Source organism: Ahaetulla prasina, chromosome 1 (assembly GCF_028640845.1).
Source record: "Ahaetulla prasina isolate Xishuangbanna chromosome 1, ASM2864084v1, whole genome shotgun sequence".
NCBI classification, from domain to species: domain Eukaryota; kingdom Metazoa; phylum Chordata; class Lepidosauria; order Squamata; family Colubridae; genus Ahaetulla; species Ahaetulla prasina.
Window position 1 is genome coordinate 301,716,047 of NC_080539.1, and position 17,405 is coordinate 301,733,451.

Below are 17,405 nucleotides of genomic sequence, written 5' to 3' on the forward strand. Positions count from 1 at the left end.
TCTCTCTCTCTCTGTCAGCCCAACCTACCATGTTTCCCTGAAAATAAGACTGTCTTATATTTTTTTGAACCCTGAAATAAAGGCTTGGCTTTATTGTCATGCGCTCAAAAGCCCAATTGGGCTTATTATCAGGGGATGTCTTATTTTGGGGGAAACAGGGTATCTCACAGGATTGTTGTTGCGGCAAATATTGGATTAAATATTGAACTTTCCACACTGATTAGTAAGCCTGGCTTGCTCTGATGGAAGTTCAAAGGCTGCCATCTTTGCACCTTCCCCAACTTCACCCCCTCCATGCATCTTAGACCAGGGGTCTCCAACCTTGGCAACTTTAAGCCTGGAGAACTTCAACTCTCAGAATTCCCCAGGTCAGCTTTGCTCAAGCTTTGCTGCCTGGGGAATTCTGGGAGTTGAAGTCCTCCAGGTTTAAAGTTGCCAAGGTTGGAGACCCCTGTCTTAGACTACGGTTCCATAACTCCCAGCTCACAAATTGCTAGGCCTGTAGGTTAGTGCAGCCACTGGCGAGAGCTTCAGCCTCCCCCCAGGCCAGCCATTTGCAGAACGCGAGCCCATCGGCTTCCTCCACACAGGCCAGCTGCGGAAATCTAAATGAACCAAGGACGCGACTACGGCGGAATCGCTGGCTAGGCGGTTCCTTATAAGGCCAAAGCGCTCGGCCGCTGAGCCGCTCGCCCCGTCAGTTTCCAGGTGGGAGCAAACAAGCGGCCGCAATCCCCGCCCGCGGCCTGCAGAGGGAGCTGCCGCTACTGCAGTCAAGCTGCTTCGCCAGGAGAGAAAGCTCGGACTTCGCTTCGCCTTCTGTGTCCGCCTCTCAATCCGCCCGAAGCCCCGAGTGCTTCCTCGTTGCGGCTCCCCCGAAGCGACGGGAGAGTTATGTGGCCGGGGTCGGAGTGACTGGGGAGAGAGAGAGAGAGAGAGAGAGACGGCGGGCAGGGGAAAGCCGTGAGCCCCCGGAGCATGTTCTTCTGGGTTTCTCCAATCCTTCAGGGTCCACCTTGGAGCGACGGAGCCCCCCGCCGCATCCCTGACTTACCTCGTTTGTCCGCCGGTAGGCGCGTCCAAGCAGACCGAGCGCGTCTTGAAGAGGCGGCGCGGGGTGGTGGGGAGAGAGCGACAGAGAGCCCCGCAGAAGCTACGAGGAGGTTCTTTGCATTCCGCCCGCTTTCTCCACGCTGGTTCCCCCCCACGCCACGCCACCCCAGCCCTCCCGGCCATGCGCCAGGCTGGACTCTACCGCCCAGCCGAAATCTAAAAGCAGAAGGGGACCCATCGCCGAGCCTCGGTTGCTAAGGTAATCGCAGTTGCCCTGCAACGGCATGCCTCGATATTGCATGGTCTCTCTCCCTCTCCTTCCCTCCCTCTCCCTCTTGCTCTCCCTCCCTCTCTCCTTCTCTCTCCCTCTCCCTCCCTCTCTCCTTCTCTCTCCCGTCTTTTGCTCTCCCTCCCTCCCTCCCTCTCCTTCCCCCTCTCTCGTCTTTTACGCTTTCTTTCTGGAGACCCGATGAGACGGTTTGGCCTGTCTTCTGAGCCTACCGTCGTTCCCGGGGTGTGTGCAAATTCCTTTCGGAAAAGATGGAAAAGAAGACGTCGCTCTAATCAAATCAAATCAAATAAAGGGTGGTTCGCCCCTGCGCCGCCTTCCCGTTTTGCCCTATTCATAGGCATCCTAAGATGGGAAGGCAAAAGTGCCTACCTGGCTTCATGAGCTCGGCTGAGGGGGGCGGTAGCAGCCCTGCCTGCCTGCTTGCCCGCTTGCCTGCTTGCCGGGGGTGGGTAGGGGCGGGTGGCTGCAGCCGAAACGGCGGAGAGAGTTTGTTTCTGGGTCCGGTGAAGAAACGCCTTCGGGGCTTGCCGGGGAAACCGGGCGCTGCGAGGCGAGGGCGGCGGCGAGCTCCGTAGGACAATCGCTAAGCAACCGGTCGGGCGAAGGGCGAGAGCAACGTTGCCGGGTGGCGGGGTTGTGATCCGTGACAGGCGAGCGGTGGAATAATAAAAAGAGCTGGATCGGTCGAAGTTGACGATCGACGGTCGTTCGAATGGAGGACGTTACTGCGGGGTTTAGTCCACGGTTGTTAATTGTGGCTTTCGAAAGCGGGGTGGGCAGTGGAAGAACCAGGTCACTTTTGTGGAGAGCCGGAGAACTGGCTTGCTTGTAAACTAGCTCCGCAACCAGAAGGAAAACGCAACGAAAAGCGATTGGGAACTGGCTCAGGGGCACTTTGCGATCTTCTGTAGCCCAGTGTGGGAACAGGGCTGGATCAATCATCAGCATTTTAGGCAACCAATTTAGCCAGGAAACAAAAGGAAATGGATGCAAGCTAATCATCTCTCTTACTTAGACTGCACTAAGAAATACACTTCCAACCATGTCCCTCTAAATTACCAACAGAACACTTCCGCTATATTTCACAGTAATAATGTTTTCACAAGTGTCTTCTAAGAAGGTCTTGGCAACGAAGGCGTTATGTTGTTTCAACAAGCAGTCAAAAAAGGAGAAAAATGTGTCCATAAAAATAGGATCCATATTTGCTTAAATGCAAGCTACAGGGCTGTGGATTAAGTTGCCTCTTATTTAGCTGCATGATATGTGCTCACAAAGGAGCCCATGAGTTGGAAAAGAAGATGGAATGTACAGGTTTTGTTCGTGTCCTTGTGTGTATATCTACAACTAGATGCTAAGAAAGTGTTCTTTCTTGTAGTAATGTGTGATTAGCTCATGAAAGCTTCTGTCAATTCATAAAAGCAGGTTCAGAGCAATTTCGGACAGCTCACATCTCTGAACATCTCTGGAGGTGCAAGTGTTAAAACAGTAGGAACTGGGATTGGAAAGGGAAGAACAAGTTGTTTTAATTGTTGCTTTAGACAGTTAAAATTCTTGTTGGAATTTTGTTACAGCCCTTCCCAGATAATAGCTACATTGATTCTTCCTAAACGCATTTATTCAGAAGAAGCCTTTGTCACTTATCAAGGTGACACGAATCCCTGGCTGTAATTGACAGGTGGAGTTGTTTCTGCTTCTTGAATAAAATCCAAAAAGGGGAAGGTTGTTACAGGTTTATTGATGAACCACAAATACATAGTTGCTGGGTAGACCCTCTTCAGTCTGGTGAATGCCGTCTGAAATTAAACAAGGGAAATTGAAATCTCTGTTTCCACTATATTTATCACAAAAGTGTTGTTTGGATTGCAGCTTCAGTGTTTTCTTTGCATATTTTCATCTCTGCTCTAGAAGGAATAGAAATATATGAGTCAATCACCTTGCTTACCAGGTTTTGTTTGGTTTTGTTTTGATTTGTACCCTATGACTATCATTAAGTGTTGTAAGTGTTGTACCTTGATGAAGGTATCTTTTCTTTTATGTACACTGAGAGCATATGCACCAAGACAAATTCCTTGTGTATCCAATCACACTTGGTCAATAAAAAATTCTGTTCTGTTCTGTTCTATTCTATTCTATGTATTGTCTTTACGGTTGTTTTTAACTTTAAATTTCCAGCCAGAGTCACTGTAAGTTGGGCAGCTATATAGGTTGAAGGAACAAATAAAAAAGTAATCATACTTAATGTCAAGGAGTTATGACCTTCTCTCTGTTGAATTTCTCTCAGAATCCTGAGAACTGGGGAAATGATTGATCTAATTTACAGGGAATTGATGGGTGAGATGGAGCAGAATAGTTGAGGAGAATAGTCTCTGCCTTGTTGCAAAGACTGGGAAATACTGGTTTCAGTGTATAAGAGATGGGGAGAGCTGAAACAGAAAGGGCTCAGTTGGGAGGAACCCAAGAGCCTCTCTTCAGTGTTTCTATTCACCTGCTTCCCTTTACCTGTTGAATTCAGTAGGTCTGCATAATATTTGAAATGACACTGAAAAAACGCCATGCAATTTCTACAGAATTTGCAGTTAATTTTTTTAATTAAATAGTATTTTCATTCCAATCAACTTCTTTTTTTAAAAAAAAAAAATCTTTTCCCCTTGCTTTTCTTCCATGTGAAAAAATAACAAGTGTGCAGCGATAATGCCAACACAGAAAAAGAAAACCCTTTGAGAGTCCCCTTCAGGACTCTGCCCTGCAAGGGCGACCCCTGATCCACTTCTCTTTTGTCTCCTATGGAACAACCCACTAAGTGTTGGATCTCTCTGCTGATTGCATTGCAAAAACCTGATCGCCAGCAGAACTCTTTGGATGGATGAGACATTCATTCATTCATTCATTCATTCATTCCTTTCTTTCTTTCTTATTTGTTTGTTTGTTTGTTTGTTTAAGCTTTGATGTGGAAAGCTTTTTATATAAGTGCAAGCAATTTCATGCTGGGTACCTCTGTTTTGGTTTTTCTGTTTTGGTTTTTCTCTGACTGATTTTTGCCAGCCGTGCCTTTTTTCCTTTTCACAAACTGCTCTGGGAGCAGCAGGAGGCTTCATCCTTGATGGAGTAGATGATACATTATTCTAATTTGATGGGTATGTTAAAGTAACTCTTGGCCCATTATTATGCTGCGGCTGAGAATAAAATCACCAACACAAGATGCACAGGCACAGCAAGGAATATAGGTGCCCAGTACTGCTCCATAGAGGCACCTAGGCCTACAAACATTTACTGTAACTCTGATTGATTGATTGATTTAGCGTATGGCAAAAATGTTGAAAGGCACACCACAATTAGAATAGAATAGAATAGAATAGAATAGAATAGAATAGAATAGAATAGAATTCTTTATATGGCCAAGTGTGATTGGCACACAGGAATTTGTCTTGGTGCATACATCTCGGAGTACATAAAAGAAAAGATACATTCGTCAACAATCATAAGGTACAACACTTAATGATAGTCATAGGGAAACAGTCAATATGAATCTTAAGGATACCAGCAACAAGGTTACAGTCATACAGTCAGAAGTGGGAGGAAATGGGTGATAGGATCGATGAGAAGATCAATAGTAGTGCAGACTTAGTAAATAATTTGACAGTGTTGAGGGAATTATTTGTTTAGCAGACTGATGGCTTTCGGGAAAAAACTGTTCTTGTGTCTAGTTGTTCTGGTGTGCAGTGCTCTATAGTGTCGTTTTGAGGGTAGGAGTTGAAATAGTTTATGTCCAGGATGTGAAGGGTCTGTAAATATTTTCACAGCCCTCTTTTTGACTCGTGCAGTATACAGATCCTCAATGGAAGGCAGTTTGGTAGTAATTGTTTTTTCTGCAATTCTAATTATCCTCTGAAGTTTTTACATACATTGAGAATTACATTCTCAATGACCAAATATGAAAAAAATTAACCCTGATTTTAAAATAAATACTATTGTTTGTCTGTTTTATTTAGATCTAAGCTTTCTTCTAGAAGCTCAAGACAAATAAAATTTCCCCCCTCAATTTTATCTTCACAACACTCCTGTGAGACAAACATGATTAAGAAATTGTTTGAAATGTAGTATTTATTTATTAAATGTACATCCTATCAATCTTAGTCTACAAGAGACTCTATAATAGTCCAAAAGCAGTAGAGTTCCATGGTTACATGGGGAATTGAATCACTATCTTCCAGGTCTTACTTTGACATCTAAGAATTACATGCCCAGAATGGGATGGGTGGGGGGCACTGTCACTTTAGACAGAAAACCAGGAAGAATAAGTAAGAATTGGAGCATAATAGTCTTGATTAGAGAAGACCACTGTTCTCTTCATCTTCACAAGTGGTCAATGTTTGGCAGTAGTTAGTGTACAATAATACCTGGATGGTTACATCTTGCCCATTCTTGATTGAAACATTTTGTTCTTCACAAGCTTTCTAAATTTAGGCTTTCTACATTTAGGCCAAAAAAACAAAATGCACCAGTACCGTATATGTGGTACCTTGCTCAATAGTAGTACCTGTGAGAGGGATCTTGGAGTCCTAGTGGATAACCATTTAGATATGAGCCAGCAGTGTGCAGCAGCTGCTAAAAAAGCCAACACAGTTCTGGGCTGCATAAACAGAGGGATAGAATCAAGATCACGTGAAGTGTTAGTACCACTTTATAATGCCTTGGTAAGGCCACACTTGGAATATTGCATCCAGTTTTGGTCGCCACGATGTAAAAAAGATGTTGAGACTCTGGAAAGAGTGCAGAGAAGAACAACAAAGATGATTAGGGGACTGGAGGCTAAAACATATGAAGAACGGTTGCAGGAACTGGGTATGTTTAGTTTAATAAAAAGAAGGACTAGGGGAGACATGATAGCTGTGTTCCAATATCTCAGGGGTTGCCACAAAGAAGAGGGAGTCGGGCTGTTCTCCAAAGCACCTGAGGGTAGAACAAGAAGCAATGGGTGGAAACTGATCAAAGAAAGAAGCAACTTAGAACTAAGGAGAAATTTCCTGACAGTTAGAACAATTAATAAGTGGAACGACTTGCCTTCAGAAGTTGTGAATGCTCCAACACTGGAAATTTTTAAGAAAATGTTGGATAACCATCTGACTGAGATGGTGTAGGGTTTCCTGCCTGGGCAGGGGGTTGGACTAGAAGGCCTCCAAGGTCCCTTCCAACTCTGTTGTTATGTTACTGTAAATCAGGCACAGATACTTGGAAACCTGATCAATATTGAAATAAAGTTGCCAACAAATCACATTTTAAAAAACATTGCCTGTTCATAAGAAGTGCAATTTGCAACAGTACAGTCACACTTTGGTACCTGACTGCTTTGAAACTCATTGAATTTGGTACTTGATGCATTTTGACGAGAAAACTTTGTCTCGGTACTCATCTTTTGTTCGGTACTCAGTGCACAAGATAGGACTTGTTGGTGTCAGTTACCGCATGATTTGTTATCCTTTCCAGCCGAAACAAAGGATCACGTGTTAGAAACGTGGTAACTCTTGCCCTGTGCACATCCCCTTGCAGTTTTGTCTTAGCTTTTGTGGCCATTTTGTGTATTTTTGCATGTTTTTTTCCCTTATCAATACAGGCAAAGTGAAGTTTTATTTTATTTAATCTGATGATTTATTAATGTTTAGGTTTATTTCTCATGTAAAGTAATGATATCTATCTTTTTATGTATTGGTTTAAAAATGTGCATAGTCTTTGGTTTGGCAACACATTACATTTATTTACATTATTCCTGATTGGTATTCATGCCCTCTCCCCCACACCATAAGCCGATTAACGATTAGTACTGAGGTACTACTATGTGGAAAACATTGTCATATCATCCAATATCTTATTCCTGTGTTTCTTTTATAAATATTGGGGTTGGTGAACAGCTGGAATCATAGAACTATAGCCTCTCCCTCAGTCTAGTGTTTTGGTTTTATGGAAAACATGGGTGAGGTTTAGATATTTATCAGTTTGCCAGAAAGTTGCCTTTAAATAATATCATCTAAAGCAAGTCCAAAATTTCAGGTGCATATTGCTTTATTTCTGAAAATAAAATAATGTTATTTTATTTGGACTAGACTAGAGGTGTTGTGGCTCCAGCCCCCGAACCTGGCCCCATGCCCAAAAGTGACTCTGAGAGTGAGAGGGAAGGGCCGGTAAGGCTTACCTCAGAAGCACCGATTCCTTTGGCCCGGCTCCAGGAGCCAGAACCAGGCCAGTCTTAGATGTAATGAGGCCGACATCCCCTGATTCCTCCCTTCCTCAGGCTACGCCTACAGACGCAGCTGATAACCATACCAATCAATCCTGGACCGACCCGCGCTTCAGAAGATCAGAGAGGCGGCGTCATCAAAGGGAAGGAGGATATATAAGGAGCATTGGGGCTGTTCTCACTTCTACAGGAAGCAAGTTAGCTGAACCGTCAAAGTGAGCTGAAGTCTTAATCTGTTTGAACTTCTTGGCAGGCAGCTGCGTTTTCTCGGCCAGGACTGATAGGAGCCGTGTAACCACTGGCTGTAGGCCAGCTCGTTACTCCAAAGTGAGGACGGAGACAGAACAAGAGGTCTTCAAACCCGCCTTTTTCTATTCGCTATGTTGTGTTCCAAAGTATCATGCAGCACACCTAGATCATTTAAGTCTTGCATGTGAAGGCATTCAGGTTTTCAAAGTGACCCAATGTGATTGAATTTTGAAATAAGGCTGAGAAGAGAATGAGGGGGTTGGCTAGATGAATTTCTGAGAGCATGTGGATGGGTGGTCTGTTAAAAAGGCAGCCAGGAGAGTCTTGCCTCTTTAAGAAGTAGGTGCTATGAATGTTATGCCTGGTTATAAAATTCTTGTTTATTAGAAGCAAATTGATAGAAGTCTCCTTTACTCTTTAATCCTCAGGAAATTTTCATTGCTCCACTTTTTTTGAACAGGTACAAACATTAATGAGCAAAGCTCTGGGCTGCAACCTTCCATCATTTTTTTTTATGCCTTAAGAGGCTACATCAATATGTTTGAGGCTGCTTCTTTCTTTGCAGCATACAATTTCTCACAATATTTTTAGGAACAAACACACACACACACACACAAATGAGGCTGCTTACTTCTGGATTAAGAATAGAGATCCTCAAGTTTATGATATTCAATAGTGATGTTGCATTATAAGCTAAACTACCCCACAGGATTTCTCTGAGGATACAGTGACAATAAGGAGGAAGGATAGAGCCGTATATGCTGCCTTTAAACTCCTTGGGGAAAAGGCAGGAGAATGTAAACAAGTCGCTCTGCTTGGAACTGAGAAAGGGGCTTTTTCAGAGATTAGTTAGCTTCAAGCCTCCATTATTATAGAATTTTTTATTATTATTATTGGCCAAGTGTGATTGGACACACAAGGAATTTGTCTTATCTAGTGTTGGTACTAAAGAATCAGATATTGGATGACGAGCGGTAGGAGAAGGAGAAGTCTAATAGCTGGGTTGGTTATTTTGTGGAAACTGTTGGCGAAAGATCGCTGACATGCGGACAGCTACTTTCTCAGTAACATTTCAAAACAGGAAAATGCAGGTTACATTTCAGTTCAAATTCACCAGATTCATCTGGATGCTAATTTGAGGAAGGAGAAAAGGGCCTGACAATCAGGTCAACTGCTTTAAAATAATTAAATGCTGGTTCGGCGGTGTCTCAGGAAGATAAGTTCAGATTTTGATGTTTGTGTTGTATAGCTGTAGTTTTATATAGGCCCGTGATGGTGAACCTATGGCACGCGTGCTGAAAGTGGCACACAGAGCCATCTCTCAGGGCACGCCAGCCGTCGCCTGTTACTCTTCCTGGTTCTGGCGCACACATGCATGCCAGCCAGCTGGACTTCATGCGCGTGGGAGCACCGAAAACCAGAAAAGCAGTTCCCTGGGGCGCATGTGCGAACCGGGAAGCTGAGCTTCTGGTTTCTGGTACATGCATGCACGTGCCAGAAACACATGGCCAGCTGGTCTTCGTGCATGCATGCATGCATGCCAGAAACCAGAAGACTAGGTGACAGGCGCACATGTGTACACTGGAAACCGGAAGCTCAGCTTCTCAATGCACGCATGCACGCCAGGGAGCTGCTCTTCCGGTTTTCGGTACTACCCCCCGCACACACATGCGTTCCTATTTCGGCACTCGGTGATGAAAAGGTTCGCCAACACTGATCTAGGCTGTTTGCCTCTGATATTGCTACAATCTCCAGAGTTCTACCAGCAATTTTACCTCCTGTCAAAGATATTTTTGTCTCCAGATTCTACCTGGACATGCATAGCAAAATCATGCTGATGTTTCTTTCTTGTCTCTCCCGACAACTAAAAATAGCAAGTATAATAAGTATTGGGTAAATATCCGGTGCGGCTGGACTACAAAAAGAACACATTCTTTCTCTTTGATCATGCCAGTTTTACAAATAACATGAAAGGTTAAAGAGGAGATGGAGATATTTTTTCTCTTTATTAATACTAGATGTTAAAGATTAATGAAAATGATAGGAAATATTTTCAAGTGAAGGTGATTTTGTTCTTTTATAGAGCACTGGATAGCTTCAGGTTAGCCAAAGATACTTTGATGTGGTGGCAAAACATTTCACAAGAGTCTTTTGCTTTCCATGAGTAGAAAAAAAATACAAGGATCAATAAAATTGCTGATATATGTACTGCTCTGTTGAGAGTGTTGACTAAATTCTTTGCGTAGTGTCACTTTATCATGGTTAGGGCATTAAAATTATAGGTCATTGAATGGATTTATCTCTAATGAATATATTAAAAGAAAACATTGTAAGAAGAAGCACTGACTTTATATTTCAAAATATTTTGCATCTCAACTTTGAGATTCCTTTATATATATTAACTTGTCTCCAAATATTAACCTGTTCTCCATGGATTTGGATTTGATTTTAATTTTGTGGAAAGCTGTCCCATCAAATCCTAGTTTTTACATATCAGGTCAAGATTCAATTGATTTCAGATTTCAAATGGTTTGTTTGTTTATTCATGTTAGATGCATTACAATTAAAATAAGGCATACTATAACAGTCTTATTAGTATGCCTTATTTCAAATGGTGGAGAAAAGGCTATCACAATTTACCAACAGCGTATCTCTATTGATAAATCAGTTCATTTTCTGAAACAGGAATGATTCCTCAAGGGAAGATGATTTCACACAAGAAATAAGGGACTGCAATTCTATTAGGCTAGAAACTGATACTGAAAATCTGGATAGAGTACAGGAAAGTAATATTCTCAGTCCTTTTTTCTTACAAATGTCAGAATCACAACATCAGCCAATCTTCAAGTCCTATTTTGAAATGACAAGTTGTCATGTCAAATAAAATCTGTAGCCAGGCTTGGGAGTTAGGTATGTTTCTTTCCAACTGAATATTTTATTTTATTCAGTTCAAAATAAGCATTCTTGCAGTTGGTTTTGTAACTGATGATCAAGCTTAGTTTTTGGAAACAACTTTGCTTCTGACTACTATATACAGTATGTATGTATGTTAGATAATTTTGAAGCATACAGATAATAGTGAATACACAAAAGGCAGGCATTTCTCTTGTTACCCAATGCTCTGCGTAAACATCACCTTAGCAACAGTATTTGAAGTCATAAATAGAAGATTAATGAATAAGATGACAAATAAACCATAGGTTTAATGCAGAATTGACTAGAGATGAAGCAATATAGTGACACAGCAATTCTTTAGTTGTATGAAAGAGAGAAAGAGGTTTCTTTTCTGTTAGAGAACACAACTGCTTAATTTAAATCTGGTTATTTGTTAGATTTTACAAAGTACTAGCATAAAATTAAAACAATCAAAATTAAAATACATATTTGTTTGGATAAATGGAACTGAAAAGTATTGGAAATTGAATTGGCTGAAAAATTAACACACTAACAAAGAAGCCTCTCATGAAGTGGTGTTTTACTTATGTTTGGTCTCCAGTCTTAGATATGTTAATAAAATAATTCCTATTGGAGTAAATGAAAATGACCATTTGGACACAAATATTAAAGATGGACACTTGAAAATCTCACCTGTTTCCTAAAGTTTACAAATTAATGTTTATATGCTCACAAATTAGGTTATATTTGCTCTTATATAATTTTGAGGTTTTTGCTCTTTTATTTATTTTGAGGTCTCTTTATTCGTCTTTAATTTTTTTTAACATTCTATTGGAGCACAGTTGGTTTAAATAAATACTTTAATAATTCAGGTAAATACAGCAATTCAGGTAAATGCAGCAATTGAAGACCTAACGGTTTTACCTTAAGCAGGACTAAGATAGATAGATGGACCCAGTTCTCTGACTTGGAGATAAAACATGGGAAGACAGAATAGCTGCAGAAAAAACAAGTAGGTGAAATCAATCCCATAGAGTCCCATGGTACTCAATTATAAATCCTAGTTAATATCACTTGGCCAAGCCATTCTTTCTGAAATATATCCCTTATAAATAATCGTCATTTCCCTCTTGTCCTTCAGAGATGGCTTAAAATTTTATTCAGGCAAATTGGAATAATCATTCCCTAAGGATTAATTTCCCTGTTAGAATCCTTGGTAGTTAGACCTTCGTGAGATTAATCGGAAGCATTCTAATCTCTCTTACTTAGGTTCTCCAGGTGAGTTGTGTAGAACTATAAAACTAGTCATCATAAGCTGTATTGATTAATTCATTTGAGATCACTAGCAATAAAAGGGGTTTTACTTGCTGATTTTTGTTTTTAGACCTGATGATGTCTAAAAGTAGGGTGTTTCAAATGGGATATATCTTGAATTGTTCATAATATCCTTTAGGATAAAGGATATTATGTGCCCAAAGCATGGCATTCATCCAATGAATAAACTTGGAGTAAGTTTCTGACTGGAGGAAAATAGATGTAGTTTAGTGATGAGAAAAGCAAGGACCTACATTTATGGAAGGAAAAATCAGATGCACAAGGACAGGATAAGCAGTATCTAGCTCAAAGTTGTGACATGGATCTAGGAGTTCTGATGGATACTGCTTAAGTATGAGTCAGCAATGTGCTGCAGCTGCCAAAAAAGCCAACATAGTCATAGGCTGCATCAACAGAGGGATAACATCAAGATCATGGGAAGTGATAGCACTGGTTCTATGCTGTACTGATGAGGCCACATTTTGAATACTATATTCAGTTCTGGTCACCACAATACAAGAAGACCTCCAATGTCCTTTCTAATTGTATGATTCTATGATACCTACCATGGCAGGTAAAGAAGATTTCCCCATAAAATACTGCTTTTAATAGTAATCCTTTGAATGTGAAAGTGAACTTTGAAAAACGGTCCTTCCCAATCTGTTGGGCACAAATGTGTACATTTATTTAATTGTATTGCCAGTGGCTATGCAACACTGGTGATTATTATCTGGTTAATACAGCGACAAATAACCCCACAAAAAAATTAAAACATATATGCCTGGGACAGCATATATATTTAGGACTCACCTAGCCCAGGGGTCTCCAACCTTGGTCCCTTTAAGACTTGTGGACTTTAACTCTCAGAGTCCTTCAGCTGGCGGAGGGACTCTGGGAGTTGAAGTCCACAAGTCTTAAAGGGACCAAGGTTGGAGACCCCTGGGCTAGCCTATTGGCCTATACCCAAGAGGAAAACCAAGTCTTCAGTCCCTTATGAAAAACTAGCAGGGCTGCAGTCATCTGGATCTTAGGACATATGCTCTTCTACAGGATCAGCACGGTTTTCCTTATTCTCCAGGCTTGCTAGGTGAAGATGACGAAGAATTGTCATCCAAACATACAGAGATAGTAACTTGGGGAAAACAACATTTGAAGCAGCTTTTACCCATGTATTGTTTTATGATGGGTTGTGGTAATTCCACAAAACAAAATGGTAGAGAATTTGAGCTGGAATAATCATTTGTTTCTTCTGTTTCTGATCTATAACACTTCTTTTATTTGGACAGGTTTGAATAATCTTCATATTACAGAAAGGGTCCATATCGAATGTTAATAATAGAAATGGAGCTTTAGTCCCAGTTTCCAAGACCTGTTGCTCAAGCAGGAAATGTCTTTGGGAGGAAAATATTTTATCAAATTACCCCAACTCTCCTGTCAATTTATCATATGTTTTGAGCATATTCCAAGCCACTCTACTTTTTTCACCTTAGTCCACATTTCCATGGATAGAAGCATATTTTACCCAGGGGTGGGTTCTACTTACCTTTACCGCCGTTTTGCAGCGGGATCGTGTGCAGAGGCTTCCTGATGATGTTGAGGTCAGTGGGTGGAGCCTCTCCATGGTTTTATGGTTCACAAGAACCGGTCCAAATCGGGGGCAACCCACCACTGATTTTACCTGATTGAATATATCATAATAAATGCAGTCCACTTATATTCTATCAGATATGCATCTTTCTGCATAATTCCATCCAGTTCTTAATGCAATTTGTTATGAGTTGCTATAGTTAGGGCAGTTTAATTTGAAGAGAAGAGTTTATATCTTCATTTGCAAGCTCATTTTTATGTCCTGTTTTTTAATTAAAGTGCTTCAGAGGATTGTGCTGAGATCTGGATTTGAAAGACATAATGAGAATTGGAGCATGTCTGGGTGTACATATAGTATCTGTTGGTAACACCTTAAGACAAATGCATATTTTTTGCAGTATTGTTTTCCATTTGCAAAACCCTACATGAGCACAGACTTACTTTAACTTCTTTCCAACCGTACATGTATGGCCAATGTCCACTTCAAATCTCTTTTTGCCTTTTGAATCTAAATCACTGCCCAGTGATAGTTTTCTGGGTGTTAAAAATAACCGAGTATAATTCTGTGTCTACTCAAAATTAAGTCTTACCGAGTTCATTAATTAGATATACTAAGCTATGAGAAAAGTCCCATTGAACACAGTGGAACAGTCTCATAAATATTCATGTATAAGATTGCATGAAAAAGTACTCTGATTTATTTAAACATCCTTATCTTCAGGCATAAAATAATAGATCTCATTTTTTGCATCTTCTACCGGTAGCTAAATGATGCAACAATTATTGGTTATGGTCTGATTTCTTTTTCTAAGGTTTTGCTTTTTAGCAAAAAATAATAAATGTTCCCTTTTACCTCCCACCCCTTCTTCTAATTAGGCATGCATGTAGTCATGACAGAGTTTAATACATGTTGCATTCTGATATTCTGGAATAGAAGTAATTTGCTGGTTTTATATTGCATGGGAATTAACATCTATTGCTAAATATTTAATTGGGCATTTTTGTTTTGTGCTTCTTCTCTATATAATTCAAATAGGACCTATTTCTGCCTAAGCAGTAATGTAATAGAAATGGCTCACTGGGAGCACGGCTCGTATAGTCACTTTTGCAAGATTTTTCCTTGAAAAAAAAATAAACCTGCTTTCCATCTTTTTCAGCAGCGACCAATATATTCGAGCATTTTGTACTGTCACTATGATATTTGCTTAAATCCAGGGCATATGGCAGTACTTTCCAACCTTTTTCCTTGGTTACCCCAAACCATTTTTGGAGTTCAGCAAACAGTCACATTTTGTTGCGAAGGCAAGAGTGAAAAAAATCCTACTTCACACACTGTGCAGGAATTTTGAAATGGCAATAATTGCATCATGGCCTCCCCAGCTACCACAGGACATTCATTGTGAATTGTTAACAGTAAAGACGTCAAATCTTCTTTTCTTCAAATAATGTTCTGCACTGACTGCATGACCTAAGCTCTGTCATTTTCTGTGCAAAACCATTAACAGGTTCATGCGTTGTTACCCAAAGAGAAACCACTTTTACTCAATTTGGGGTAATTTATCCAGGCCTGGGAAATGCTGGCACATAGCAACCTCCACAATGCCTCCTTCTGAAATGGTTCCCCCCCCATTTTATTGCCTGACTGCATGATGCCATGAAATAATTGTGAGTTCAGTGTGCTAAGAGATGAAGTATAGATTCACTGTTAAGATATTAGAGCTCTTATTGATTGGAGCACTAGAGGCTACATTTCTTCATTATTGAGTGGCACACTGTCCTATATGCTTGATTGCAGCTGATAGTATCTTCGGCCCAATTATCCACAATGCACATTAAAGGTATCACGTTTTAATTTTCTGAATCTCTTTTAAAAGATTGGTGTCTCATTGATTATGAAGGCAGATGCAAATTGTTACTAACTTTCTTAATTTTCTATCAATATGTCTTTATTTTCTTTATTTTATTTGTCATACATGGATGTAATCACCTGGCATATTTAAATATTTTTATTATTGGACTCATCACTATTAGTGATACAGTCTAGGAGAAAAAAATCTTTTTGGTGTCTCATTGTTTCATTGTAAGTTTAATACAGTTTAGCGCTCCTACATTTATGTCTTCTTTTTCTAGAAAAACTTCTGTTTTCTGAAGGATGTCTTCATCCTTTTACTTGTCAATCTCTGGATGACCTCTTGGACTTGGTGATACCTTTTTGGAACTATGGTATAAAATTGAAAAATCAGTCATAAAACTTGAGCTGGTGACCTGGCATCCTCACCCTTAATATTGTGTCACCATCCTCCCACCTCTGTGCTTCCTGAAAGACTAAAGGGGAACTGTAGACTTCTGACCAAAATGGTTAAATATTATTTTTTTATTTATTTTATTTATTTTTTTATTGGCCAAGTGTGATTGGACACACAAGGAATTTGTCTTGGTGCATATGCTGTCAATGTACATAAAAGAAAAGATACGTTCATCAAGGTACAACATTTACAACACAATTGATGATCAATATATCAATATAAATCATAAGGATTGCCAGCAACAAGTTATAGTCATACAGTCATAAGTGGAAAGAGATTGGTGATGGGAACTATGAAACGATTAATAGTAGTGCAGATTCAGTAAATAGTCTGACAGTGTTGAGGGAATTATTTGTTTAGCAGAGTGATGGCCTTCGGGGAAAAACTGTTCTTGTGTCTAGTTGTTCTGGTGTGCAGTGCTCTATAGCGTCGTTTTGAGGGTAGGAGTTGAAACAGTTTATGTCCAGGATGCGAGGGATCTGCAAATATTTTCACTCTTGATTCGTGCAGTATACAGGTCCTCAATGGAAGGCAGGTTGGTAGCAAATATTTTTTCTGCAGTTCTAATTATCCTCTGAAGTCTGTTTCTTTCTTGTTGGGTTGCAGAACCGAACCAGACAGTTATAGAGGTGCAAATGACAGACTCAATAATTCCTCTGTAGAAATTATGGCAAGCTGCATATAAGGAAAAGAGAAGTTCTTGGTTTTTTCCCCCAAGCTGCTTTCTAGAGGGCTTCCTTTTATCATTAATCAGCTCCTTTTGCTTTGATTTTATCTTGGAGAATAAAATAAATGCTAAAAAAGAGTTCGGATTAAGTGTCTTCTCCTTCCAAAAAGTTGACAGTCATGAGTCCCCACTGAGACCACTTCTTTGCCGTTCTTGCATTTTCTGTTCTTTCTATTGCTTTGATTTGTAGTTGACCATGGGATACAAAGATGTGGTGAGGCTTTGACTACATCCACAATTTATGCTGTTGACCAAATCAGCGTGCTTTGTCTGCCATTATAGGAGCAAGAGAGTATCCGAGAATATCCGCACAAGTTGCCACTGAGTAAATTTCTTTCTTTCTTTTTCTTTTTCTTTTTCTTTTTCTTTTTCTTTTTCTTTTTCTTTTTGTGTCTTTCATCAAGTTTCCATTGATCTTCACAGAGATCTGGTAGCATCCAAAATAGCAGAATTCTTACGAAAAATCCCCGGAAACACAGTGTGGATGTGGACTTGAGTTTCTTGTCACTAAAAGATGACTAAGAGTTTTAAAAAAGCAAAAGAAAAGAACTCTGTACTGTAACAAGAGTCCACAAACCTATTATTGCTTGGGTAGCATATAACAAAATGATTACAACTGGGTTGTCAATCAGAGCAATCAAATCCTTTCAAGCATCATATAATAGAATATGTTGACAGAGCACATATATTTCAGGAAGAAGGCAGGTGAGCAGATTTTATTTTGAAGAGCTTGCTATATCTGTGTATTTG

At 40.2% G+C, this 17,405-nt stretch overlaps 1 protein-coding gene across 2 annotated transcripts in view; it reads left to right on the top strand.

The window, feature by feature from the left end:
• The first annotated feature begins 604 nt into the window (after positions 1 to 604).
• RGS6 (regulator of G protein signaling 6) overlaps positions 605 to 17,405 on the top strand; it is a 307,970-nt gene continuing 291,169 nt past the window's right edge. For both annotated transcript variants that reach the window (XR_009152572.1, XM_058161946.1), the window contains exon 1: positions 605 to 1,312. The gene's annotated coding sequence lies outside the window, so the exon portion shown is untranslated. The remainder of the gene's footprint in view (positions 1,313 to 17,405) is intronic.